This window comes from Gallus gallus, chromosome 12, assembly GCF_016699485.2.
Source record: "Gallus gallus isolate bGalGal1 chromosome 12, bGalGal1.mat.broiler.GRCg7b, whole genome shotgun sequence".
Lineage (NCBI taxonomy): Eukaryota > Metazoa > Chordata > Aves > Galliformes > Phasianidae > Gallus > Gallus gallus.
The window spans coordinates 4207230-4234695 of NC_052543.1; the positions used below are offsets into that span (position 1 = coordinate 4207230).

General features: G+C 38.2%; 1 protein-coding gene and 1 long non-coding RNA gene across 5 annotated transcripts in view; one reads left to right on the forward strand and one right to left on the reverse strand.

The window, feature by feature from the left end:
• LOC121106648 overlaps positions 1–15931 on the reverse strand; it is a 72210-nt gene extending 56279 nt beyond the window's left edge. For all 4 annotated transcript variants that reach the window (XR_005839378.2, XR_006931343.1, XR_005839376.2 and 1 more), the window contains exon 1: positions 15865–15931. This is a non-coding gene — a long non-coding RNA (uncharacterized LOC121106648). The remainder of the gene's footprint in view (positions 1–15864) is intronic.
• Positions 15932–15962: 31 nt separating this feature from the next.
• SLC6A11 (solute carrier family 6 member 11) overlaps positions 15963–27466 on the forward strand; it is a 104855-nt gene continuing 93351 nt past the window's right edge. The window contains exon 1 of the mRNA XM_040646635.2: positions 15963–16174. The gene's annotated coding sequence lies outside the window, so the exon portion shown is untranslated. The remainder of the gene's footprint in view (positions 16175–27466) is intronic.

A 27466-nucleotide genomic window follows, 5' to 3' on the forward strand; every position in this document is an offset into this window, starting at 1 on the left:
CAAATGACCACAAGAAACTTATCTTCCTGTACTTGCTGTCAGTCTCTGCTTCCATTCTCCACTCCTGCCTGAGCAGCCCTGCATTTTCACCACAGCTAAGCCCAGAACTCAAAGCTTTCTCCTTGCTTCCATACTTCTCTGCTCTGGGTTGCTTGGCTGCTCCCTGACCATAACACCAGGCTTTTTTGTTGTTATTCTGGGCTGGGCTGCCTTGAAAATGAGTATGACAAATTCCCTGGCTAAGTCCTAGCTACAATGAAATTGCTGGGAACAGTGGAAGCAAAGCAGAAAAGCAGTATGAGAGAAGTCCAGGGATTTTTGTACATACTAGTTTGCCCCCAGGAGCTGTGCCCTCTCTAGTTTTGCTTCCTGGCTGCATAGCCTTCCTTCATTGTTTCTTCTTACATTTTTCCAATCTTATCTACTCAAATAAAATTGCATTTATGTAACAACTCACAATTATTTAAATGTTCTGTGTCTGAAAGCTTATGGTCTATTTGCAGCAGTGAACAGGCTAAAAGTTAATGAATATTCCTAAAACATAAAGTATAGAAGGAAACTAGAGTACATAGAATTAAGATTTAAGATGTCACTAGAAGTGTCATATTCACTGAATAAATATAATTAATTACGAGAAGTGGAGTTTCAAATAACATGAAATCTGTATGTATTTTAAGTTTGATCCACACTCACAAGATATGGCAGGAGTGCTATTGCTTATGGGCAAAGAGTTCAGGATGTGCTTAGGTTAAATGAATGAAATAGCTTTGGTAATTTTTCTATGTCCAAGCTTTTATTGCTATTCATTTTGAAAAACTTAACTATATAAAATAAGCTTCTTTTTGTTTTCCTACATTTAAGTCTCCCCCAAAAAAGTGAGTTTCTTAGCTTTCTCACTGATTCCCTTTTATATCTGTTGGCCTTTCCTAAAACACTTGAGTATTGAACCCACTCTCTACAGTTTGATTTGTTTCGGTTCTTTTGTAGCCTGTCCATCCAAGCAGACTGAACAGGTCTGAGCTGTAGTTTATAATAAACAAGCCTTTTTTTTCCTATATATATATTAACAAGGTAATTATTAAAGGAGGAGTCCTTAAGAGTAGCTGTACCTGAGTCTTTTTGTATGAATAGTACAATGTTATTCTTCTTTCCTCTCTATTTTTACTTATATGTAAGGCATATATATATAAAGCGTTCCTGAACAATACTTGTGAATAGCGAGAAGAAATGAAAATTATCTACTATGATCAAAGCACACCTTAGAAGAATGCTTACAGAAAACACAATGAAGACTAAGACAGTCTGCTTCTTTTAGAATGTAATGGAAATGTAGCAACTGGAGTGCTTCTGCTCTTATCTAGAAAACCATACAGCAGGCCCAGCATTTGCAGAACTAAGCAGTTCCTGCCTTGCAGTACATTTGATTTGAGTGGCACTAGGGAATTATCAAATTCCTCTCTCAGAACTCTCCTGACATCTTCTAGTAATTCATCACCAGTTCTTCAGAACCCAATCACAGTCCGTGCTCCTTCTATGTTTTGAAAGTGATCCAGATTTGGTATATTTCATAAAACAGGGAACTCTAGGGATCATTCAAGGTAACCATCAGCAGGGTAATTGTTTTGACAGAGGGCTCTTGCAAAACAAAAATGAATACAGTTTGCTGTTGGCGATATCATTGTAAAGCTGACTAATTCTGTTTGCCCTTAGTAACTTATGTTACTAAAAGTTCAGTGATTGCTAACACTGATAAACTCTTCTGTTCAAAATAAAATGTTTGGGAATGTCTATTCCTGCAACAAATTTCTTAGTCGGTATCACCTGTGATTACAGATCAGGAAAGTGCTTTGTACTTGGTATCAGAACAAAAGGGAGAAGATGATATAAATTTTCCTACAAAGACATGCATCAAGTTCAGTTCTTACTGTGTTACATCCACGCACAAGGTTTTCTAAAGGAAAGCTTTTATTTATTTTTACATAGTACACAGTTTAAATCGTTTAAATTTTCCATATGGTCTTTTTTGAGCAGGAAAAAAAACCACCAAAACAAAACATAAGAGCCACCACAGCTCTCCAAGGAATTATCAATCTGCAAGTAATTATTTTGCAGCTGTTACTGCTTAAATAACTCAAGTTTTGAGCTTTGAAGAGTTTTCTGATTTCCGTTCCACTGCACAAAATCATTTCTCACTTTCACTCTCACATTCAACCTCAAATAAAATCAGGTGAAAAAGTTTAGAGCAAAATTTTGAGCAATTGATGAGAGGCTCTTTTCTCAGAGGAAAACTGAACTCGATGGCCTGACCCAAGCACAAATCTTTACTGAGAATGACAGGTGAACTGTAGGTTTAAAGATTATATGCTTAAGTATTGTGACTTCCTAAAAGGAGAATTCTATCTCTGCTTTCCCTGACTGCTAGTTATCAGGGGTCAGTTAATACCTAGTACAACATCAGCTTTCAAATTGGAGGTAAGCCAGGAAGCATTTGGAGTCAGATGTGATATACAGTAACAACAGAAATTCACTCCAAGACTTCTTGGCAGATATTAATTTATTGAATAGCCTCCTGTGCAGCATTCATCTTCCTTAGAGAAAGACAGAAAACTAAATAGAAGGCTAAAGACTACGTGTATTGTAAAATACAAATGAAATCAACCTGAAACCTGCACAGAGTTTGGTTTGATTTTAACAGGAAGAAATGATGTTTATTTTCATTGCGTGCAAACATAACTAACCAGCTTGGTCTGATAAAATCCTTGCTGCTATAAAACACGTTACTAGGAAGCATCGTTGTAAAGATAGAAAGATAGCAGGGGAAGGGAGGAGAGGAGAACAAAATTCTGAGTCAACAGGAAAGCTTTCTGAGTCATTAAAAAAGCCTTCTAGGAAAAGAAGAAACCTAGGAAAAAATAGATCTCTTGGGAAACTAAACAAGTCTTTATTGGTATAAAAGCTAAGCCTAGAGCTAAACCATCTTCAGATATGTACTACGTTACCTTCACAGAAGGTATATATCATCAAGCTTGGCTCATGAGTGCTAATCAGTTCTTATCAGGATATTGTAATGGGCAACTAAAGATGCCTTAAAGATGCCTAGTTGTTGTACTTTTATGTGTGTGAGAATCCTCTTACAAGGTATTCCTGATTTTTACAGCTAAAACAGAAGTGAGACTCCTTTATAGCACGTTACACATATAGGTGCAACCTTCCTTTTCCATATGGGCTCACACTGAATGTGGCTGAACAGAATCTCCCAGCTGTCAAAGTCTGGAGAAACATGGATGGCTTTGATACAGCCCAGGCTGAGCCAAGTGAAACAACTGCATTTTATCTTCACACAAACGTGCCAGACTGGGTATGGAAACGAGGTAATTACCCGCTTCATTGCTCATTCTCTTGCCAGTTTGAGACCTGTACCAATAATCTATTTTTGCTATCTATTTATCTATAAATCTATTCAATGCTGAGCACTAGCCATCCAACAGGGTATGGCTCTGCTCACCCACCAGCACTGGATAAGGAGTAAGTTTTTCCTTCAGACTGCTAACTTTACAGACAAGTCCAAGCGACATCTAAATCTGTGTACGTCCATTTAATTCCACTTCCCTCATGAGCTGTGGTAGGTATTACAATGGTGCTTGTTGATTTCATCTCCTGGTAACATAAAAGCACTGCTTCCTATCTTTAGAGTTCTGATCAGATTTTCTGTCAGTTGATGCTGACCCTTAGAAATATGTTTACCTCCTGGACCACCCGAACAGCTGTCAGAACCATAGGCTATGATAGTTGAACGGAAACACTGTTCAGATAGAAATTTCTTTAAGCCAAAACAGCTCCATTCAGAAGGAAGGCATCCCAGTCTGTGTCCACCTGTGCACAGAAACATTCCCAGGTGCTAGGCTCAAAGTTACTTTCTACTTCTGTCTTGGTAATACAGTAATCTTAACAATATTTGTTTCCAGGCTGTAAACACCTTCTCTGTTAAAATGAGTGAATGCTTGGATATCCCATTCTCCTTTTAACAAATGCTCCTAAAAACAGAATTTGTAAAATTGTCTCTTTTCAGATTCATACTCATTAAAATTCATGTTCAGTTTCAATTTATTTCATTTTCAATAGGTTTCTTCTTCTTAATTACAATTTAATACACTGTGGAATATTTAATAATGCTGTTAATTGTACAAGTGATGTTCATACCAGGGAAAAACAGAACAAAACAAAACAAAAAAAACCAGGCTGGAAAGAAATAAATGAAAACCTACAGTCCTTTGCATGCAACATCTCAACAAGAAACTTGTTCAAATTACTGCAAAACTATGTCTTGTTTTAGATTTCAAGGCGGAAGGCCTAAGAGCTGTTGAATTAAGGGTTAGCTCACTAGCAAATGGAGAAGGGACACACATCAACTACTCTGCTAAATGCCACTGAAAATCTTTTCCTCTTTATTTTAGTGGTCTACACTAACTGACAGATAGAAGTACTGCCTAATTCACTGTTGTCATCCTTTCTATGAAGATTATTTCTATCTTTGCAACAGCACCATACTGCTACTGTAACAGCAGGATCTAGGTGATCTAGATGTATTTGATGGTATCAGCTGCTGATGAAAGCAGAACAATCTGAATAGTCATTCATCACAAATGTATCTATATATATAAATAAATATCTCTATATATTTAAATACATATATATAACATCTTTGTTCCTTTGTACACAGAGACAATACCATCCCAAATATAATTAAATTAGCCATACTGTTAAATCTATTTTTGTTGTCATTAATTTCAACATAGATTAATAAGCCCTCTATCTCATCATATGTTAATGTTACATGTTTGTAAACACAAATCAATCTCAATTGCAGCAAATAATTTCAAATTTATGTATTAAAAAAATACTCTGACAGAAAAAACAGCACCCCATGTTCATCATAGCAAGTATGTGCTCAGCATCATAGTTGTTCCCTTAGAAACAAGGAATCATATGATGCACAGTGCTAGTGGAGCATGCTCAGTGCATAAATAAAGCAGTCTAATTTTTCTTCTTCTTTTGTTCTGAAATCTACCCCAGATTTTCTGCAGTCAACTGCAGCAGTGGGAGCTGCTTAATTTTACTCATATGTAAAAGCACATTGCAGGTGATTACCAGTGTTGTGTACTGCTGGTGCTAAAGTCTTGATTAACGTGGAACAAAACAACGTGCTTTTTCCTGTGGGAAAGTTCAGCCTCCCTGCATGTAGACTTTCTAAAGAAATCTCAGCAAAGTGAATTTCACCCAGTTAGAAGGGAAAAATAAGCTAACTGAAAGATCGCAGCAGCAAGCTTTTATCTCTCAAAACTGATAAACCAGAATTTTTCTCCATCATTTCAGTTCTCTTTGTAAACTATTTATTTTTCCTTGTTTACAGTCCTGGTATTCTGTCAGTACTTTAAATGGAATAAAAAAAAAATACTATTAGATGAGGACAAATTCACAAAATAGAGTACTCAGACTTTGCAGCATTTCTTTTAGTATGGTTTTTAGAAAGTAACTGCTTTAAGGTAGAAAAATATCCTGATCTGTATACTGCAGCTCTGTTGGTTGGCATTTGTATCTAACAGTGTGTCTTGAATACACGATGAGCCATTCACAGACTCCCACAAGCTGCCGAAGTTTAAAGCCGAATTTATTCAAGTCCATACCCAATCTTATTTCTCTAAAGAATAAGACCTCTGTTGGAGCTAACTTGAATCACTCTTGTTTTTCCTTGTTAAACTGAGGTAGATGTTTCTGATGGTCCTGTCAAACAGCAAAAATTATGGTACTATATATATTTACATAAATCTACGTGTAAGCGTAGGAATGAGTATAAAATTCTGCTACCTTAGGTTTATGAGGAGTAATAATGGATTACAGTGTTTACTAGCTCTTTTAGTAACATCACCGTACCCATATGTTTGGATTATAATAAAGAAACTAAGGACATCCTGAAAAGGATTTGTTTTCCTTGAAAAATATTTGTTGTTATTCAAATCTTCCTTAGAAGTATATGTTTTCCCGCTGCTTGCTAAGTGCATGGTTTTATGGGTGGCATAAGCAAAGCAATCAGGGAAAACTGTGCCTTTCTTCCTGTCCCAGTAACCCAGCCATGAGGGCTTGTATAGTCAAAGGCTATTGAATGTGCTGACAAGGAGAAAAACTGGAAAGTTTAGTATTGCATAATACCCACAAAGCAGGGAGCTACATGAAGGCTACACAGCTCAGTGTAGAGGCAATTCATCAGATGTCTGTGTACTTGCTTCATGGGGGTCCCCGTTTAGTAGTACAAGCCACTGCCATTCTTTAGAGAGCATCAAATTTATACTGTAAACGGGAGAACCATGAGCAATTAAAAGAAGTAGCATCTCCTTGTGTCTGACATTGTATCCCCAGTTCCATCAGCCATGCTGTTCCAACTGCCTTGCTCGTTGCTGGGCTAAGGCCTCAAAGAAACCCAAATAAAATGCTCAGAAGAAAATGGTTTTAGATGCAACACCCACCAACCCACACAAAGCTGGTCACAAATACCATCTTTTATTTTAATATCCCATCTAGTTATTTTCATTCTACAATCAAACTGGACAGATACTAGATAGGAGGGGAGGAAAGTTGTCTTGATTTAAAGCTTCTTGAGTGAAGCTGCAGGAACCTAGAAGCTGATATACTACAGAACTTTGCAACAAGTAAATGCATAGTAAAGAAAAAAAAAGATCAAGAACAATCATAACATTTTGCATACCCTATGCTGTCCTGTATGACAAAAAACGTGGTCAAAAATACTTAAAAAGTAAAAATGGAGCAAGAGAAGCTTAATATATCTCTATATCAATTAATCACAAAGGAGTACAGTTGTACTGTTGCCCCAAGTTTCTCGAGTAGTTAGGCAAAGCTCCACTGCTATACTCAAGGGGCACAAAATACCTAAGGACAGATAAAGCTAATAATGAAGTAACAATCTGTGATGTTAGCATCTCAAGCTCTAAATTTAAGTCATTCATGAGGCTGCAGAGCTCATAAGGCACATCTGCTTTTGCAGCTGATTTTCAGTTTCCTTTCTTATGTAGCTTTAATGATTTGTTCCGCAGATAATTACATTGTTCTGTGCTATCTGTAATGACACCAGTAATTTTACAAAACTATTTTCAATTTAAACTTGTCATCAGCAATGAAAACTTAAATTGGACATATTGGAGGGCTGTGATCTTCAATACATCAAAATGAAAGCAAAGGAGAATTAAACAGACTGTCTAAAATAAACAGCACAACATTTTGGGTAATGGAAAGGTCACTGCCTTCTGTCAATGAGTTTTTGAGTAATACGCAGTTAATTTAAGTCTTGCTTTGTCATACAATAATTTATCCAATTGAAGAATCAAACTATTTTAGTTTTCAAACAATTTACTATCTTTTGGGGCTTTTAAAATTCAGTTTACAGGAAGAGCAGACATTCGCTTTTAAATATAAATGACTTTTTTGTTGTTGTTTTCTTCAAAGTACTTAAGCTTTACACTCCCTAATGGAATTAGTACCTGCTTTCATAAAGGCAATACAAACTATGAAGGCTGTTCCAAAAGTAATGCCTACGTTATTAGATTGATCCATGATATCAGAGGTGGATGTTGGTCGTATGACTAAAGGGTGGCATTTTTGAGTTGTTTTCCTGAACTATCGTTTTCACAGCGCTCTATTTTGCCAGCATCAGCCATATCTGCCACTAGTTAGTACTTGGACAACAGTCAACTCTACCTAAGTCAAAATGACTTTCCAAGAGGGTAACTCATCTCAGGCTCAGACTCGCCGTTATGGGAAAAACTCTGAGAAATGTGTACAATTAGAATGTTTATTTCTATTACTTATTACTGAGAAACAATTGAAAACAAAAAAGTATGGGAATCATACCTATGTTGAATGGAGCCTGATTTGAGGATGCATAGACCTGATTCAAAATTGTCTAAATTGGAACGATTCAGAAAGTAATGTTATGGGTGTGGGAACATTTCTGTTTCCAGAAAATATCAAGATTTTCTAGTAAAGAGAGTGAAACACTAAACACAATAGACAAGAATCAATATCAATATGACATAGATCAAATCAGTGGTTGACAAATATAGAGATACACCAGCAGGCTCAAAATCTAATGCCTAAAGGATACAACATACACTTCCATGATGCAATTGCCTTTTCTGGAATTAAGCTCAAACAAAAAGCACAGGGACTTACATGATGTAGTAACTGTTGAGACCCTCTCTTTGACACTACTGCTTCTCCATGGTGAACAGATTGCTACAATCACTTTTTCAATTATTGTGCTGATCGCTCATCTTTAAATCCTGCAGAGCAACGCTGCATGAAATGCAGCGATGAGATTTATGATCACCTCTAGAAATGGTATAATTCTGCCTCTTCCATCTGCCTCAGTTTATAAATATATTCTCCACTTGAGCTATACTTCCCTTTAGCTCATCTTCTCTTCAAGCCTGTGCTTACAAAAATTAACTGATGCATTTGTAATTGCTTCTGAATTTTGCTGAATAATTATTATACTGAGACATCAGACTAAAGGTAAAGATTTGGAATAAGGACTAATTAAAAAACAAACAAACAAAAAACACTACTAAAATAGAGAACCCAACAAAAAAACCCACAAGTCAGAATCAAAAACTATGGGGAAAAATGGAATGAGATTTGTATTTGTACTTGAAAAAATACTGCTGCCCCTGAAGATGCTTTTTAGTTTTCTTTTCAAGTTATCTCCCATCTACTTCACGTAGAGACTTAATCTACCCCTCCTCCTTGCTCTTTGTAGGGTCATTTTTCTTTCTCTGCATTTAGAAATATGATACTGGATTTTTTTACTGCATAAAAATAATGCCTTAATGGAAAACTAAATTGAACAGCTACAAAAATCACATTAAAAAAAAAAAAAAAACAAAGGAACAACTTGCCAGTGCCATACCACTCAATCCATGTCAAAATCATGATGTTCTGCCTGCCTCCCTCACACTTGTAAGTTGTAATCAAAGTAGATATATATACTTTTTAAAGCTGGACTGTGAATTCAGTGATTCATTATTCACTTTGATGCAGTGATTACCAAGAAAAATAGATAGCTGTGCTACCCACTTAGGTTGTCAGGACAGCTTATCATACTCTGGCTATAAAACTTACTATTTTATCCACAATATAAATACAGTATTCAAATAACGAACTCATGGGAGAAATGTTGTCATTGGAAAAAGTCCAGATATATTTTTGGAAAGAACTGTAATTTTACTTGGATCATGTCTGGGTTTGCTCCTAATGTGCTTGACCGAGGCACCATGCAGATGGGGAAGGCAACATCAGAGCTGTGCACTGCTGCAATGACTTCATAGTGCTTCAAATGAACATGCACAGACTGGATGCAAATAACAGAGAATATCCACAATTTGTTTTGCTTTTTTTCTTTTTTTTTAAATCAGCGTTCAATGCAGGGCAATTAAAGTCTGAGTAATAGCATATCTGGAAATTTAAGAATTACAAGTGCAAAAAATCCCCAGATACAACTCAGGGTAGACTTTGCCTGGAAGCTCTGAAGACTTGCACTGAATGGCACTAGTGACGCTGTAATCATCCTGTCTGATACAGCAGTGCTTTTAGTCTTGCTGTGACCTTTTCATACAGGTGGGAATAAGTAATGATAAATGTGAAATTTCAGCTGCAGGGTCTCTATTGCAGCTGTGTACACTGAGGCATGAAAAGGTAAGGTCACAATAGTACTGAGTCCTGAAAGCGAACTGCAGCCCTTACTGCAGGATGTATTTTCAATTTCAATTTGGCAGGCTACCTGCCTTCTGGGTGGCCTCAACTTCTACCAAGTTCTCTGGCAACAGAATGGACTTTTTTCCAAAGTAACTGGCCAGATCCTCTTTTTCTGAAGTTATTATTCAGCCACTTAGTCCTTCCAGTTTCACCCAGAAACTCTATTCTTAGTGTTTAGGGTTTCTTAATTCAGATAAACAGAACGTTTCTAGTCACTGCATTATGCAAAATCTTCAACAAGTACAGAGGGAAGGAACAAGTTAAACACACTGCTCAGAGAAGGATGTTTTTAAAAGTCTCTAGAATGAGCTCTGTGCGAATCCTTTCAATTCTCACACTCTGCCACTTACCTGTATCTCTTAAAATTTTACTTTATTTTTTGCTGCTGTTATAACCTAGGTTTATTCCTAATATTCTGTTAGCATTTGGATGATCGGTGCTGCAATATCTCTGTTTTTCAAGTCTGTTCATTTTTATTTAATATTCACATTTACTTTCACTATAACAAGGATTTAATAATACTGCATGACCCAGAGCTCTTAGATTGCCTGATTGCCCTGATCAGCCTCACCTGAGCCCTCCACTCCCCGTCCTTGGGCCCAGGATCCTTTTAACGTGGAGTCTATTTAAGCTCTGAGCTATGCTGCAGGTGTTTGCTTCCACGGACCCCGCAGAGTAGAACTCTAGCCTGTGGTCTGACTTGCCAGCTTCATCTTGAGCCTTCTTAATTCACTGTGGATGTGACTGGAAACTGCTGCTTATGTACAGCTCTGCTTCTGACCGTTAGATTCAACTCTAACCCTGATGTGTGAATCTGTGTTCCTGGCTTACCCTGGACCTACTTCAACGCAACAGACTTGCATGCTGACCTAGGCTTTTAGCTGGTCCTGATTCCCATCTTTGGGTCTGTCCTGCTTGCCTCGCTCAGGTATGGTGGCACAGAGTCTTGCTGGAGAAGCTCCTGCCCTTTGGGGCATGCTTTGCATCCTTAGGGATCAGTCTGCCTTTTCAGTGCCTTAACACCATTTCCCTTAATGCCAGTTCTTATAAAATGATCTTCATTCATACACTCTACTTTTCCTTAAAAATCTTGAGCTTTGTAGTAATTATAACTTCTGCGTCTTTAATTAAGTCGATACAGCAAAAGTGCAACACACACACATTTTTTGACATTCCCTGGTTTGGCATGTTTGCAATTATCCAAATGTGCTTCCATTCCAATTTGCGTTTTGCTGTCTATGCTGCTACGTTTGGATTCTCACCAATTATCCTTCTGAGATGGTGAATAGCCGGGTTTCATTGATGCAGGCAATGATTATCCTTTTGTGTGGTTTTCTGTTGGTTGGGGGTTTTTTTGTTTGTTTTGTTTTAATAACAGCACACCAGAACTGCAAATTTATTCTTGCAGCACTTAACAGAAATCAGAAGAAAGAAAGAACGTGGATGCAAAAAAGTCAAACTGGGGGGCTGGAACTAGATGCTCTTTGCAGTCCCTTCCAACCCAAGCCATTCTGTGATTCTAAGTTACAAAAAATGAGAAGGAAGAGAAGTCCCCTGGTGTACTTCTCTTTTATGTAAAATACTCTGTATTGAATTTGGTGGAGAAAGAAAATAGTTATGACAGAGCAGCACGGTGATCTTCGCTATGTCAGGAATTTCTATGTGTTTTATCTGCAATCTATGTGGAATCAGAAAGTATGTAAAACAGATTCTTACTGTAGTAAGACAACAGAATGCAAGAGTGGACAGTCATAGGAACTGATCATGAATCTGGTAGTGTTCTTCTTCCCTTTGAGTTTGTAAAGTTATCCTCAGCTATTCAGAAAAAAAAAAAGTGAATTCTGACATTTTTTTGGCAAGGTGAATTATCAGATGTGCATTTTACATGGTATCTGCAACATCAACTCTTGGCATGTATTCATTTCTCTTTAATCATGCACTAAGGCAAACATTCTTCCCATCTGTGACTTAACAGCAAGGCGCTCTTCCTATTACATTTTCATTAGGAACACTGACACAGTAAGGCTTAATACTACCCTGCCCTCTGTTTACTCAACTGACCATTAACATCTTAGGAGTAAATACTGTTTATTCCTCTTTCTGGTCCTAAACAAAGAAAATGTCCAATCTGTCTTGTTTTCCAGAAGATGTCCCTTGTGTATAGTAAAGGTGAGGGCTATACTTCAGGCCTCACTCAGGGTAAAAAGGAAAGAACCATTAACACAAATGCACTTGCTGGTCTGTAAAGCATGATTTCATGGTAAGTTTGCAGGGATCAGATGGTGGTACATCACTATTGAGAGTAAAACTGGCTTTGTTTCTTGCATTAAACCTGCAAGACTTGGTGGAATGGCCAAGCAATACATGGAGCCTAAAAATAGTGAACTTTAGTGGTCCTGACAGCTTAAGTTCATGTTCTACCTCAGAGTTAATGCTCTAACTGTCCCAAAGTAGTGACAATTACAGAGCCCTTTCTTTTGCAGTCAATTTGAACATCCCAAAAACATTTTCTTGAAATAACCAAGGAATTTTACGATGTTAAAGTTGCAGAAGAAAATCTGATTGATTTCTTGTCGGTATATGAATCAAGGGGAATAAAAAGCACCTTAAATCCTCAGTATTATTTATCTTGTTGATTTTTGTTTTTGTTGCCAAAGCTATTAATAAAGCTCAGAAGAATTAAGGGGATGTAAAATGAGAATTAAGTACTGCTGTCAGAAAGTAAGTATTTCATGGAAGCCTTTGACTCTGCTTGGCTTCAAGGTCTCTGCTTTGTTCAGCTGGGAGCTCAGTTTGATGGAAGACACAGAATGGGGATGGCAAAACATAAAACATCACAAGACAAAAAAGTAATTATCAAATATTCTGCAAACAGCAAAGGAAACTTACCATAGTTTGATATACTAAATGGGACTCAGTAGGGAAATGCTTTAAAATTCCATATGCCTGTGAAATTGGAGTACTATTAATATTTTGAATTTCTTTTCTCAAAGAGAACCATGAAATTTTGGCAGTTGTAGAAACCGGATGTTTAACTAAAAAGGTTTGAGATTTCTAATCCTTTTGTTTTAATTCTAGTGCAGCTAATTTGCCTTTTTGCAAGTATCCTAGCAACCATTTTCCCCCTTTCTCCAGTACTGTAAAGGTTAGGTAAGGATTCTAGAAAGATTGGCCTAAAATATAAACCAAACTGACAGAAGAACATTTCTTAAAGGCACAACTTGCTCTAATAATATTCTGACAATTCTAACATGTGTTAAGACCATGGAGGCAAGAACCAAAGAAACAATCCCAAAATAACTTTTAACAGTTTGAAAGGCTATGCAATATTTGACTGAATAAGGGCAGAAGCTTCACAAAGGGCTACTTCAGACCTGGAGAACGTTCCGAGCACAGGCTCGAGGACAAGCCCTTTAATGCAGTATTTGTTCAGACAATAATTTGAAGCAAAAAAAAAAGTTGGGATGTATTCAGAAACAAAGTTTGTTCTGCTCTAGCAAAATATCTGCAGCCAAAATTGGGTACAACCAAATTCTTTGTTGTTTTGGAGCCGATGCTTGGGATGCTGCAGTAAGATTGATATCAATAACACAACACTTAGATGATGTTAACAAACATCACTTAATCACTTCTGTCTGTGTAAGCACCAGGACTCTGTCAGTTTAATTTAGACTTCACCTGTGTCACTTGAATGTACCAGACGTGCTATAGTCACCTGTGTCAACTGAAATGCTTGCTTCTGACCAGCGACAAGGCACTAATACAGTTTCTCAATTCACAGGTTATATTTAGAGATGTATGAATTTTTAACTATTTAAGCAGAATCTGGAAGGTCTTGAATATGTCCACATGGGATACAGGCGGGACAGCCTAAAATGAGTGCAGGGAGCTGTGTAATCATGTTAGTTATGCAATTATCTATGCTTTTACTGTGGGATTTTTTTAATAAAGAGATGTTGTTGAGCTATAAGATACACTCAACATGGATGCATGCCCAAGAATAGCTTTTGCAAGTATTTAAGCTTTTTGCTTGTTTTAAATCTTCTCCTAGTCTTCCATTCTAACCTCATTTTATTCATACATCTCTGTACGTAACTGCTTATTTTGGAACTAATTTTCTAAATGCACTAGGGCTGGAATTAAAATTCAGCAGAATTTCTTCGAGTTGTTATGAAATGATTACATTACTTAACAGTTATACTCCTTTTACAAAGACTCTAATATAGAAATTGAACATTCCTGAACGCTTCCCTGGTTTGCATAACAACATAAAGCCTCCTCAGTTCCTGAGATTTTAAACTTACTCATAGGAAAAGCACTTCTTGCTCAGTGCATTTCAGGAGACTCGCAGTGCTCTCAAACACAACTACTACTCGATCCGGCTAACGCCAACCCACGGGACTGCACGACTTGCGAGGGAAAAAACCTACAACCAGCATTTACGGGTAGAAGCCACCAGAGGGAGCCGACACAGCTGGACCTACAGAGCCTTCGTGTCCGCACACACAGAGCAGTCTGCTTTGCCATCACATAGACCGCGCGCTGCCCGTGCTAAACGCCTTTCTATGTTACAAGTTTGCAGACTCTGACAACTTCAACAACATCAAATTCTTGTTTGTAAATAATTTACTAGCTGTTCCTAATTCAGACATTTACCTTTCTGGGCTGGTAAACCAAATACCAACATGAAGAACCAGACACATGCTGCTGTTCCTCCAGAAATCAAACCTCCATCACGCAGGAGGTCTAACTCTTCCCACAGTGCTGCTTTTCCACCGGGGAATGCCTACCATCTCCAAAAGCAAATTGGGAAAGCTGGGAATACGCTTTTTCTCAGCACCCTTTGGTAAAGGACAAAGCATGTACAGCAGTGCCCCGATGTAGCCACAGCACGGGCTATGCGAGGGCTTCTACCCTCTCCACGTGCAAGCTGGCAGCTGGTGACAGGGCTGCTCACTGAAGGCAGGTTCAGGCATGCACGCACCGGGGAACCCCAGCAGGAGTCACCAGCAGCCATGTGCCTAACTCAGCAAGGAACTGCCCTCAGTCTGCTGGCTATGATGGGTCAAATGCCGCGCGTTAATTCCTGCCTGGCTGAACCAGCATGGCGATAATAATGCCTGGGGTGGGTTGGTTTGTACGTTTGCTTTTCCCACACCTATTTTCTTCTTTTTTTTTTTATCCTTAAAGAAAAATGTGTGGGTACTTTATCGATACAACAGCCTGTCTGGAGTGTAAGGGAAAGAGTAGGAGGAATCCTGTCCTTACTCCTTCTCATACGGAGAAGTAAATAAAGGTTACGTTTAATAAAGATCACAGCAAAAGAGATTGAACTCAAGACCTTGTGCAGGACATTTTTAATCCACAACCCTCCGTTCGCCTACCATACAGCAAGGCTGTTCACAGCTGCTACGCAGCAAACTTGTTCAATATCAAGCACATAGAAGAACTCAACCGTTAAAGTTTGCACGTCGTTGATTTGGGAGAATTAAAAACAAAACCAACAACCCCACCCCCCCCCTTCTTTCGGTTAATTGGCTAATTCCAAAATCCTGATAACGGAGCAGCTGAGGGGCCCATGGGATGGAAGGTGATGGCCATCCCTTTGTTATCCTAAATGCACAACACGTGTCCTCAAAGGGCAGCGAAGTGTGAGGATAAAACCCAGAGCTGCTGCCTTTGTTCCCTCCTGGTCCTCCGAGCTGCCTCAGGAGGAGAGTGGGTTTGCAGGCAACGAGCACCGAGAAGAAGGGACTTAAAGGGATTAATGGAGAAAGTTATACCACAAAGAATGGCTTCGAAGTGCATGCTAGGCACAAAGAGCCGTTCTGCTCACCAGATCTACATACAGGACACGGCCAGCAAAACGGTTACAGCTAGCCAGCAGCAGGAGGGTCTTCCCCGTTGCAGCCGGGAAGCTCAAGTGAGTGCTTTCCTTGGTAATGCCTTCAGTATAACCTGCATTTTTTCATCTATTATCTCACACAATGCAACCCTAAGCAATATTTTCCTCAGAATTAGCACTTTTTCCACGTTTCTTACCTCGGTTTTCTAGCAGAACGGTGCGCGTCCCCCCGCGTCCTGTGGCGGCTCCGGAGCACCACGCGGCGGGGGCGGGAGCGCTGCGGAAGGTTCTAGGCGCTTCTCGGCGGGCGGGCGCTGCGCTGTGAGGGGCCGCGCCTTTCCACAGCAAACAGGAGCCCTGTTGGGTCTGGTTTCAGTTCGTTGGGCTGCTGGTGGCGGACGTCCTGCCCGGCTCGCCTTACAGTTGGGCTGTGGTTATGTTTTACCTCAGAGCGACTCGCTTGAGGGGTGTGGGGAGGAAAGCCGGTGTTAGTGGACAAAAAGAGATGTAAGTGGTGAAAAGTCTTCTGTTTCTCTGCACACTTTTGTGTATGGCAAGCAGCTGTTCGGGCGCGTTTATATTGATTAGAAAATATAACTCATATGGGTTGTGTAAGTCGGTTTTTGCCCTAATGCAGCTTAATAAAGGCAAGTGGACGTCTCCAGGGGGTTCTGTCAGTAGAACAGAGGAGGCAAATTAGGTCAGCTGGTCCAAAGAGGAGGACTGGGACCTGCGGGCCTTCGTTTGGGAGTTTTGGTTGGTATTCTGTGTGCAGCTTTGCAAAATAAAGGGAAGAATGGGTGGCACTTAATTATCAGTACTTACTGCTACATAATAGCTTCTGCTTGTGTTTGATTATAGTTATTATGTAATTCATCAAAATCCAAGCAAGTATCCCAGTCTGGTGGATAACAATGGCTCCTCACTGTGGCATTAAAACTGAGAGCGCTGAATCTCCTCGGCTGATGTCCCATGCAGGTGGCAGAGAAGGGACTGAGGGCCTTCCTGGTCAATTTGTGCTACTGAATATCGGGTAAAATCAGCCTTTTCTAGGGAGACCTATTGAGATTTCACTACACGTATGAATAAGGCCAACGGGTACTTAATTATTACAGTGCTTTGAACTAATGCTTGAACTCCTCGCTGAATTTGACGTTCTAAGCATGTTAGCTGGAATTCTGCTGCTGTAAGCAGTGGCAAGCGCTACCAAGGCCAGCCTATATATAAATATTTATTTATTTATTTATGGTGAGAGATCTTTTGTGCTTTGTGATGTTTTTAGGATTTGAGATTATCTGATATCTTAATGCACAATGCCTCTGACAAGTGGTTTGCTCTGCTATGAAATGGGAGCTGGTCCTCTCCAAAGGCTGTGTGGCCATTAATTGAGATCTAAACATCAGACGTGAGACAAAACCTAATGGTGTTTGGATGTATAGGGGTATGATTATTCATTTTAAGGTTCTTTAATGCACTGGAAACTGTGCTGTATGTCAACAGCCAACATAGAGCCAGACAGGAGCAGAGGAACTATCAGCACATGAAGTGAACTACCCTCATTTGGAGGGTAGTAAGGAAATTACTTTTTACTGCTCATTGGTACGCTTGTCTTGCAAGCAGCGTGCTACAGATAGTGTCAGAAGAGCAGCGACTCAGCAGGTGCTGCTGATGGGCATTATGATTTTGGTTGTTTTTGTGTGGTTTCCAAAGAAGAGCAAGTTTCTACAGTCATGTTAGATATATCTGCCTGCCAATCATTTTGTTGATAGGTTTAAACACTGTTAGTAAATTCAAGCAAGTTTAACCTTGAGGTTAGAAGCTAAAATGCTATTTCTGTGAATTTTGTGACAACAAATGGGAAAGTAAAGGATAGGATGTAATGCATAGAGCTACATGCTTTGTGTGTGTGTAATCTTAAATAGCTCAAAGATGGCTCTGAATCTCTGAGGTAAATGAGGGGATAGGAGATCCTGGCTGCCAATATTAAAACAACAAACCTGCTAGTGCTAAAGCTGTAGGACGTAATTACACACATACCTCTCTCAGTCAGAGACAAAAATTAATAGACTTGTTAATTAAGCGCATAATAAACTAGAATGATTACTTTTTATGGGAAGGTGGCCAAGAATGTTGTTGTTTTAATATGGCTTTATGGAGTGGATGAGGTGATAACTAGCATCCCATCCTGTGCTTCGTACACTAGAGCTGAAGATGCTGAACAGTAGGACTTGAAGGCTTGAAAATAGGAATGGTTGTTTTTGATTTGGAATGACATCGTTCCTCTGCTTCTATCCTAATCCTTCTCATATAGCTCTTGCAATTTAATGTAATAATATAACATTTTTGTTAACTTTCCTTGGAGATATTTAAAAGACCTTCATCTGACAATCTGCTCTAGGTGGCCATGTTTGAGTTGGAGGGAATGAGAGGGGGAGTGACTGAGATGACCTCCAGAGGTCCCTTCCAAACTCAGCCATTCTGTGATATGATGATGAATTATTTCTCCACATAGTTGCCCTGCAAGTTATATCAGCATTATTTTCATAAGTAAGCAATTCCAGAGTATCTGATTTAAAACTACTAGAATGGGTGGAACAGACAGCTGAACAATTTTTCTTCACTTTTTTTTTACTGCTGTGGTTAATTTTGCTTGGTATCAATATTTTATACTAAATGAGCTTCCCACTTTTCATATTGCAGCAAAATGATACAACTTTAATGTGCTTGTTTGCAGTTCAGAGACAGCAGCACAGAATGTGTGCTCAGATAGCCTCATCTGCTACCCTCTAGGTCAGGCTGAGCTTCTGCTGCAAGAGTGAGATGATTCTCCCCAAAAACAACTGCGTATCCCAAGTCTGGGGCTGTGCAACAAATCCTTACAGTCTGGGAGGCACAGACAGAGGGAAAGGGCTTCCTCCAAGCAGGACTTGTATCTAAAGCAAAATCTCAAGGGTGAGGGAGGGAAATAGCTTTCTGAAAGTCCCATTGGTGATTTATGTGTGCATCTACACCAGCAATTTGTTTTGTATGGGGTGATATTGAACATGAGGTGGAAATTTAGGCTGAGGCTATCAGTAGTGTCTTGGTGGTAGCATTAATGCATCATTGCTGTACTTTAAGCAGAGTTGCTCCCTGTGGAATCAAGATATTAATTACACAGTGGGCACCATTCTCAGTGCTTGACTTGTAATGTGAATTCAAGGTCCTCTAGCAGTTAGGAGTTCATTTTCTTTAGTTTAATGCCTTTTCAATGTTACTAACCACCTATCCTCTAGATAGCTGCTTTTCTTCCTGCTCAGAGGACAAACTGTATTTTGGCTTCTGTTTCTGGAGCAAGTTAATCTTCTCTACCTTTATCTTGGTGATCTGGCTAGTACTTTATTCCCATCCTTTTCTTGATTAGGACAGGGACGATTATAAAGTAGTCCACTTCAACAGTTATTTTTGGTCCAGCACGTTTTCTGCCTTTCTGTAGTCATTTTGTACTTTCCACTGTAGCTCTCCTGTTCGGTTTCTGTGTTGATATGCACTGTCACTAGTGGATCCTTGCCTGCAGGCTTCAGAAATGCATCCAGTCTGAGAGTGACATATTGTCTAGGCTCTGGGAATGCAGAACAGACTTCTCTGGTGATATGTTCAGCTTCTAAAAATAACTACACATCAGGTACCTAGCTTTTTTTTTTCCTTTTCTTTTTTGCAAGACCTATCTCTAAAACATAGCAAAATGATGTACTGGCTCCCCGTAAAGCTGCACCATTTCTTCTTTCTAGAAAAAAGGGATGGGGGGGAGAAAATATATGAAGATTAATATAGCTGTAACTTCTTGTCAAAGAATAACTTTGCTGTTTAGCTTCAGCCTCTCTCCTTCAAGGTATTAATCCTTGTAACAGTTGTCTGTGAACTGTGTGGCAAATTTTTTTACTAAAATGATTGCAGATAATATAATCCCTTCAGTTTATTCTATAAAACAAGCCATTGACCAGTCTGGGATAATGGCCTAGATGTTATGAACAACGCTAATAAGCTTTATTTTGAAGCATTGAATGGATGCTTTTAATTATTATCTATCATTTCTTCTTTTAATATTCTTTATTTGTTTTAGGCAGTGTCTTTTGAATATTTATGTTATCTGTAATAATAGAAGCTTGTCATTGAACATTAAGCTTGAATATAAAGAGATGCATTCTCTAATTACTAGAGAAGAATTAAGGTTTAATGTTGCTTTTCAAACACTGAGATTGAATATTTCTGTAGGGCGGCTATTCATCCCAAGGATAAGCAATAATTCCCTTGTCTTACTGAGTGCACTGTCACCAACTTCTGTCATTTACTATCTCAGTGACTCGTCATTTCTCAGATTCATTTAAATTAAAAAAAAAAAGAGAGAGAGAGACTTTTGATTTCCGAGCTTTCCACATTGGAAGGTCAGGTTATTCTACGAGGAATACTGCAAGATATTTACTTTGGGTAGATGTATGTATCTTCTCAGTGAGGTTCAGTGAGGTGTGTTTATTTTCATGATATAGATAACTTATTAATTTCAAACCTCCTGCTTGGTGGTATATCTAAATTGTTTCTCAAAAGACTGCTACATACTGCTTTGTGTTCCGGAGAAGAATTCTATGAAAGAAAGTGTTCCTTTTCCTGGTATGTATTTAAATGCAGCCTAATTTTTGGTTGCACACTGCTCTTCACCTCTTATTTTTACTTCTAGAAAATCCCTTTGTGGTTTGGGCTTCTCATAATCAAAGATGGAACTGAACCATGTTGAAGTACATGGACATCTTTACAGTGTCAGGTCTTTCAGTGGAAGACAAATGCTAACGTTTAAGTATGTGTGAAGGGTCAGTAAATGCACTTACTGCACTGGTAGGGTTCTGCAACCAGATCCTGCTCTTCCTTAGTCACAGTCGGAAATCTCTGTGTAAAATACTGTAGATTCTTGGTGTTGATTGTTTTGTTTCTTTGTTTTACAAAATAAGAAAGCAAAGTGCTCGCATTCAGACAAAAAAAATGTGTTATTGAAAAACGTTGCGTGTAAATTGGTCCATCTAAGACTGGATATTACTGAGGAGATGGGGATTCTTTCTTCAGTTCACTGTTTGTAAAATGAGAATTAGGCTGTTCTGAACACTAGCACCCAGTATGAACGCTTTGAAATATTACTGTAATGGTGAATATTTAAAAGGAGCTCCATCAGTTTCAGCAAAAACAACACAGGAAAATGAAATAATTAAAGATAAGAACTCTTAAAAATATGCATATATATTACAACATATATGGCAATTAAAATACTAGACAAAGAACCTGATCACCGAAGCCCAGGTTGAGGCCAATATTTTTTGGGATTCACTGCAGAAGCAGCAGGCAAAATAATGTACTATGTGATTAATATTTTAGAGCGGTATGTTAATGTTCAGGAGAATATATATGAAATGAGACTGTACAGTTGAGAGAATTGGCAAGCATTTAACTAGGCTTTGGTTTATAATATCTTGTCACTTGCTTCCATGTCTTTGAGGTGGTTGCTACTACTTATTGCAGACAGGCTGATGTTCCTACAGTGGATTTCTAAAGCAATCAATGGTGGCCTGATGTCCCTTGGTAAAACTGATGGCAGTGTTGCCTCCAGATGTGTTGGATGTATTGTTTGATTGAAGCTGAACAGAATCTCATACATCTGTCTTTCTCCCACCAATATTCATCAGTGTTATACTTTCTTAACTTCTTCAAATCATTGTCTAAATGCTGCTTTAAAAAGAAAATCTGAACAGGTCAGTCTTGTCTTCCAATGGCCTGCTGCTAATTTCAGCCACTGTTTATTGGTTGCAGAGAAAATTACAGCTTGAAAAGAACACTATGATGCTGGTTATTGCATTTTCTTTATTGCCAGCAACGCAACTTAGAAATTTTTCTGTAGTGATTTGAAATTACAAATGAATTATTAAAAATCTCTCCTGCAGTTTAACAGATGTCACAGATCTAGACTGTATTTCTATTATAGATAGCCAAGGATTCACTGCCTTTCATGAAGTATTCATCATCCAAGTTATGACTCAACTGGTTTAATATACCTCACCTAACTGTGTCCAGGCAACTTGACTTGGATGATATCATAACCAAATATTTGGAATATCCGTGTCCTAATAGCCACAGTACTTAGTGAATCCTCAGTGAACAGCTGTTACATTAAGATAATCATTTCATTTTTTTCAAGTAAAGGAAACGTTATCCATGTATTGCTAAGTTTTTAGCATGCTACATCTGTCTGTAAGTCTATATACAAGAGATGTGTATAAATGTATATTCACATTTTATTAATAAAATATCTGGGTTTATTATTAAGGATTGCTGTATATCTGAAATAACTGTTTTGTATAAAAATGAGTTTTGGTAACTCAGAATATTACCAAAGAATAAGTGAATCATGTGAGTATTTCACTGTAGTCACAAATCTGTAGATATGCGGGATTAAATTACATGGCGTTAAATTACAAATGGATCAAATTATTTTTATTGTACAAAAACGGCCATTTACTGTCCTGTGGAGAAATGAGCTTGACACATTTTGGGCTAGAGAATAACTATATGTAAAGCTCATCAAGCTACTCAAATATGCATGAGCTTGAGAGTATTGCAAGAAATGTTTGGACTTAGAATCTCCATCATCTAATCTTGCTCAGCATTAGCAAGATTAACTTTGCACATTTCCCAGAAGAATACAGGAAATAAAATTCTTTCCTTTTTTTTGTATTTCAGCAGGAAAAAGCGAATGGTTTCTGAAGCATCAAATGAAATAACTGTCATATTCTAATATTTGGCAATGATATTTGCTTTAATTGCACAACCTGCTAGGTTTGTTTTGTTGCCCTCATTATAATTTTTTTAAAAATAAAAATAATAGAAAATGTTTTGTTACTTACATAAATTAATGATATTATATATTTTATATGTGACCCAAGACAAATTCTCTTTGCTCTTTATGGCCCAGGCAAGCTGAAGTGGTAGACACCCATGATTTAATAGTTAACTGCTGATCTTGCCTCTTCACGGTGCGTGCAAACCCACTGCAGCTGAAGCTGGAATGCCCCTTTTCAAACTGTGTGCATTTCAGAACTCTTAGCGGTCTCCAGCAGCTTTGACTGCTCACAGTCTGTTGTGTGGAGCTGTCGCTGAGGTTTCTGTGAGCCTTACTTGATTTCCATCAGGCCTTTGCACACAATGACTAGCTGTTGATTACCTTGGAGAGGTAGAATAGGATATGAGGTTTCCACCTGCTAGCTGACATCCTTGTTCTGCTGCAGACTCTTGAACACTGGTCTCACTTGTTTATTTAGTCATCTAGAAATCCCCTCCAGCATTAATATCTCATGCTGACAGTCTGGATCTTTTCTTGAGTTTTCATCTTGTGCTTCTGCCAACATGTCAGAGTCACCACAGATACTGACACGATCAGTGCTTTGCTTTTTAATGGCATTAGACAGCCTCCCATTCCCAGCGTTTATTCTTATATATTTTAGTCTGTACTGCTGTTCTCAACTTATGCTGTCCGCTTTTTGCTATTTGGCCTAGCATTTTTCATTTTCTTCATGGGTTAGATAACGGATCAGTCACAAAGAGGTTGCTGCTCCTTCCAACTGCTGTGAACCCTGTCACTTGACCTAGCAAGTAGTACGAGGATTAGCATATTTGTTGTGTAACAGTTAGGGACTTTCTTTGTCAAACCAGATGAAAATAAGATGCCTTATCTGGATGTAAAACAAGAAAGATTAGTAAAGTCTGTCAAGATCTGTCCTTCAGTCAAGAAGGGGATTCCTTCAGGAATGCTTTGTGTGTGTATCATATTTTGAATGTGGTCTTGTTTGATATATTTGATCTTGCAATGTTATGGTTGAGAAGTAAGACAATTCTGGCTATTGTACCCTGGTAGGGGTAAAATACCTGTATCTTCTTTACTCATGAGCCACAATGTCTTTTTTTTTCCTCTGTCACTGTATAGATATTGTAACTGTTTCCTGGCAGTTGATGCTTCCTGTTTCAGGACTCCCCTTGCAATGGGTTTGAAAGTACCCTAGGAAATTCCAGCTTTACTCAGTTAAACACTTGTGACTTTGCTTTGCAATACAAACTCTAGGTGTGAACTTCTGGTCTGAACTTATCCCCATGTAATTTGAAATTGTTAGTAACACTACTGTAAAACGAAAAATATTCTCTTTTATTCCTCAGTAGTATTTGCAAAATGCATACTTGTAAAAAGCAGACCAAATACTTTAGGCTACAGTAGTCTGAGAAGTCAGTGTATGTTATGATTTTAAGATTACTATGCAAAGCAACCCTAGGACCTCCTTACTTGTCATCTGAACTAATGGGTGGAAAAATTCAGTTTGTTATTGGCTATGTCAGAAGACATGTTTTTAAATACTTGGCTTTTGGTCTTGCATAAATGTTTAATCATTTGTTTCTGGTGCAAGATGAAGCAAGTAATATTTTCAATGTTCAGTGAGAGCAGAAGTGATAAAATATGACATGGATTAGTTATTAGTAAAACCTAATTTTCTATTTGTTTTAGGACAGGAACTCCAGGGACTACAGTGGAAATTACTGTCTGTGAGCATTCAAAATAGATAATTATCTATGATAATTATTATAGAACAAGACCTTTATAGTTAATATTAGTTTTTTGAATTTGTATTCCTTAAATGTTTAGGGCAAGGTATGTATTCTCACCTTGGAGGTCTGAGGGTACTCTTACTTATATCCTGAGGAAAGATTTTGGCAAGCACACGAAAGAAACATGAGTCTTATATGGAGCAAGGCCCCAGAGTAATTTGGTTTTTGGAGTGTTTGACAAATTCATAATGGTCTTTATGAAAAGCCCTTGGAAAATAACGCAGGAAAATAGCTGGAGTGAAAGTAGGCTGTTTTATTTTTGTTGTTGTTGTTTGGTTGTTTTTTAACCTTTTTCTTCATATATCAGTCATGTAACTGGATCTGACAATGTGTTGTAGCATAATGCTATGAACATAAAGCAGTGGAAACTCTGGCATCACTGCATTCTAGTTGATGGAATCCATGGATAGGTAGCTGCTCAATTTAAATTGTTATTAAGAATAACAGCAACAGAAAATAGGCAGTACTGAAAAACAAGTAGAATAACAACTATTTGGTTGTAAAAGTGAAAACGTGGCAGCAACTTGTCAGCCTGGGAATTCAGCAGGAGGTGGGGATGTTTGGGCATGGGAACTGCCTGTTCTAAAACTCTGCAGACAAAGTGCACTCGAGAAGCAGTGTACCTACCAGAAAAAGTGTTTGTGAATGTTAATGACTTTTAATTGGTTTAATTGAATAGGATGTACTCTGGTCAGCGTGCAAGGGGTTGGTTTCTACTTTTACACACATTTCCGTTAGTAAACGGATGCAGCGGAGTCCTAGGTGGTCTAGGATTGTTTGATTTGCATTGATACTTTAATCTTCCTAGGAAGTAGAAAAAGTCAAACAGTTAATGAGTGCATTATAAGGAATATCAAGTCCTGTTCCAGCCTGATATTCAGCTTTGACAACATTGGGTTGCTGAGCCAACTGCGTGTTTTGTTGTCATACCTCTCCTGCTGAGAAACCCATTTTCTAAATAATAGCATGACCACTCGAGTGTAGAAAGGGGCTGAGGGAGGGAAGGCCGCTGCTTAGAAAAGGTCTATGGCTGGAGCAGTGCTAAACAGCAGCACGTAGCAAGTAACTTCTGCTGTATTGCCATGCATCCTGCACGACCTGTCTGTACTGCAGTAAGAAGTTTCCAAGGGAATGGGAGTGGTATGACCTATTCTAATGGCTATTAACTTCATTGCTGCAAACCATGCATTTGAAAACAAGAGTAACTTTCCATTGTGTCAACATGCAGTAATTGACAATAGGAAGCTTTTCACTTTCAAAATCAACTACACAAAGATTTAGCTGTTAATTACAGATCTCAACTCTTCTTTGAAAGAACAGTCATAGAATAAATTTTCTAAGCTCCCATGGGCAGTGAGAGGTTTAACCAGATTCTCTGGAGAAGGTAATGGGTGAGTTGTGCTGAGGCTTTTCTTGTTCACCTGAGTGCAGAATGCTGGGGGTGGGGAAGTTTGTTCTTCTGAGCATCCTTGCTGCTACCTCTCTCTATCATCTCTTGTTAAACAGTATTTCACTTCGAGAAAGTGAGTATTCTGTTGCTACGTTTTTCTATCTAGGTGAGATTTTTCAGTCTGAGTTTCATTTTGATATCGAATAACATCAGAACATCTATGTAAAAACTCAGCTTCAGCCAATGAGGTGTACCTGATTTTGACACACAATTTACTGTCTGCACAGATTCCCTTGAAAGGCTTATTAGATCAGAGCATATCTGGTCAGAGTTCATAGCTAGTAATGAAAACAGGCAAGCTTGGCTTGGTTTCTTTTTTAGCTGCCAAGAGTTTGTTCATCTATATGAATCACTCCTCACAGCAACTGGGCATACTGCTCCCAAGCTCAGAGCATAGTAAAATTTTATTGCTGATGATTGCAAACATAGTATAATAGGAAGCTCATTCTTTAGAAAGCGCCTATAGGAACAGTGTAGTATAGTGTAGAAAACTCAAGGATTTTTCCATATATAAATAGCTATGTATTACATTTAGAATCTGGTGCAAATGCAGTGAGTAATCTGGAATATTGTTATACATTAGGTAACATTAATAAATAGCAGCAGTGTAAATAGGAAGCTCATTTTAACCATGACCACGGAATTAATTCAAGTCTAGATGTAGACCTTGAATGCTGATATCCTTTCCCATTCCCACAGAACGTAGAATACATTTTGGGCTAACCTCAAGTGAAGCAATTAACAATTAATTTCAAACCTAACCTTCCATTTAATTTCTCCAGGATGTGGCTTTGGCCCACTTAGAGTAAGAGCTTCTTCATCTATCTGACCAAATGAAATGATGCTGTTCTAATGAAAAGTACAAATTTTAGAGCAGATTTCAGATATTTTTTAATGTTAGTAATCTGAAATGTAAAAAACACCCATCAGGAAAGGTGCTGCCTTGACACCAATGTGCAAAATAGTCTATAAACTAACAGGGGTTTGTTCTTGAACTTGAAATTAACTTAAGCAATGAATTTAGTTAATATGATTATGGCAATAGATTTAAAATTGCAGATCAGGAGAAAATTCATACTTAGGTTAAACATTATTTTAATATTAAATAATGTTAAAAATGCATTGAACGTTGGATATGCAAGTGGTTAGGAATAAATAGAAATTTAAGATAATGCTAAATAAATAAATATAACCCAGTGAAATGTTTAAATAACTGAAAAGATGAATCCATTCCATTACATTCACATAATCATTCCTTGAAAGAGCAAAAAAAAAAAAAAAAAAAACCCAAAGAAAAAAAATAGTACTCTTACAGGCATTACCAAGCATGAGGTGAAATGGAGGCAGAATGCTGATGGGGCTGTTCAGCCTGAGACAGCTGACTTAGTGTTTGTTTCTTATTGCTGCTGGTTATTGTGACAGCCTTTATGGCACAGCCTACAATAAATTACACATTTCCCATGTTGGCCACACTTAAATCACATCTTCAGCAGTTGATTTTGCCTGATCCCACTCAATGTATTTTCTGTAAAATTAATCAAAAAATTTATTTATTTGGTAAAAGCACAGTGTGGGTTTGGTTTAGTTTTGTTTTATTAGAATAGACTGAATGAATCTCCTCTGCATTGGCTGTCTTATTTGGATTGATAACTGGCTAGACCATTAGGCAATAACCACAG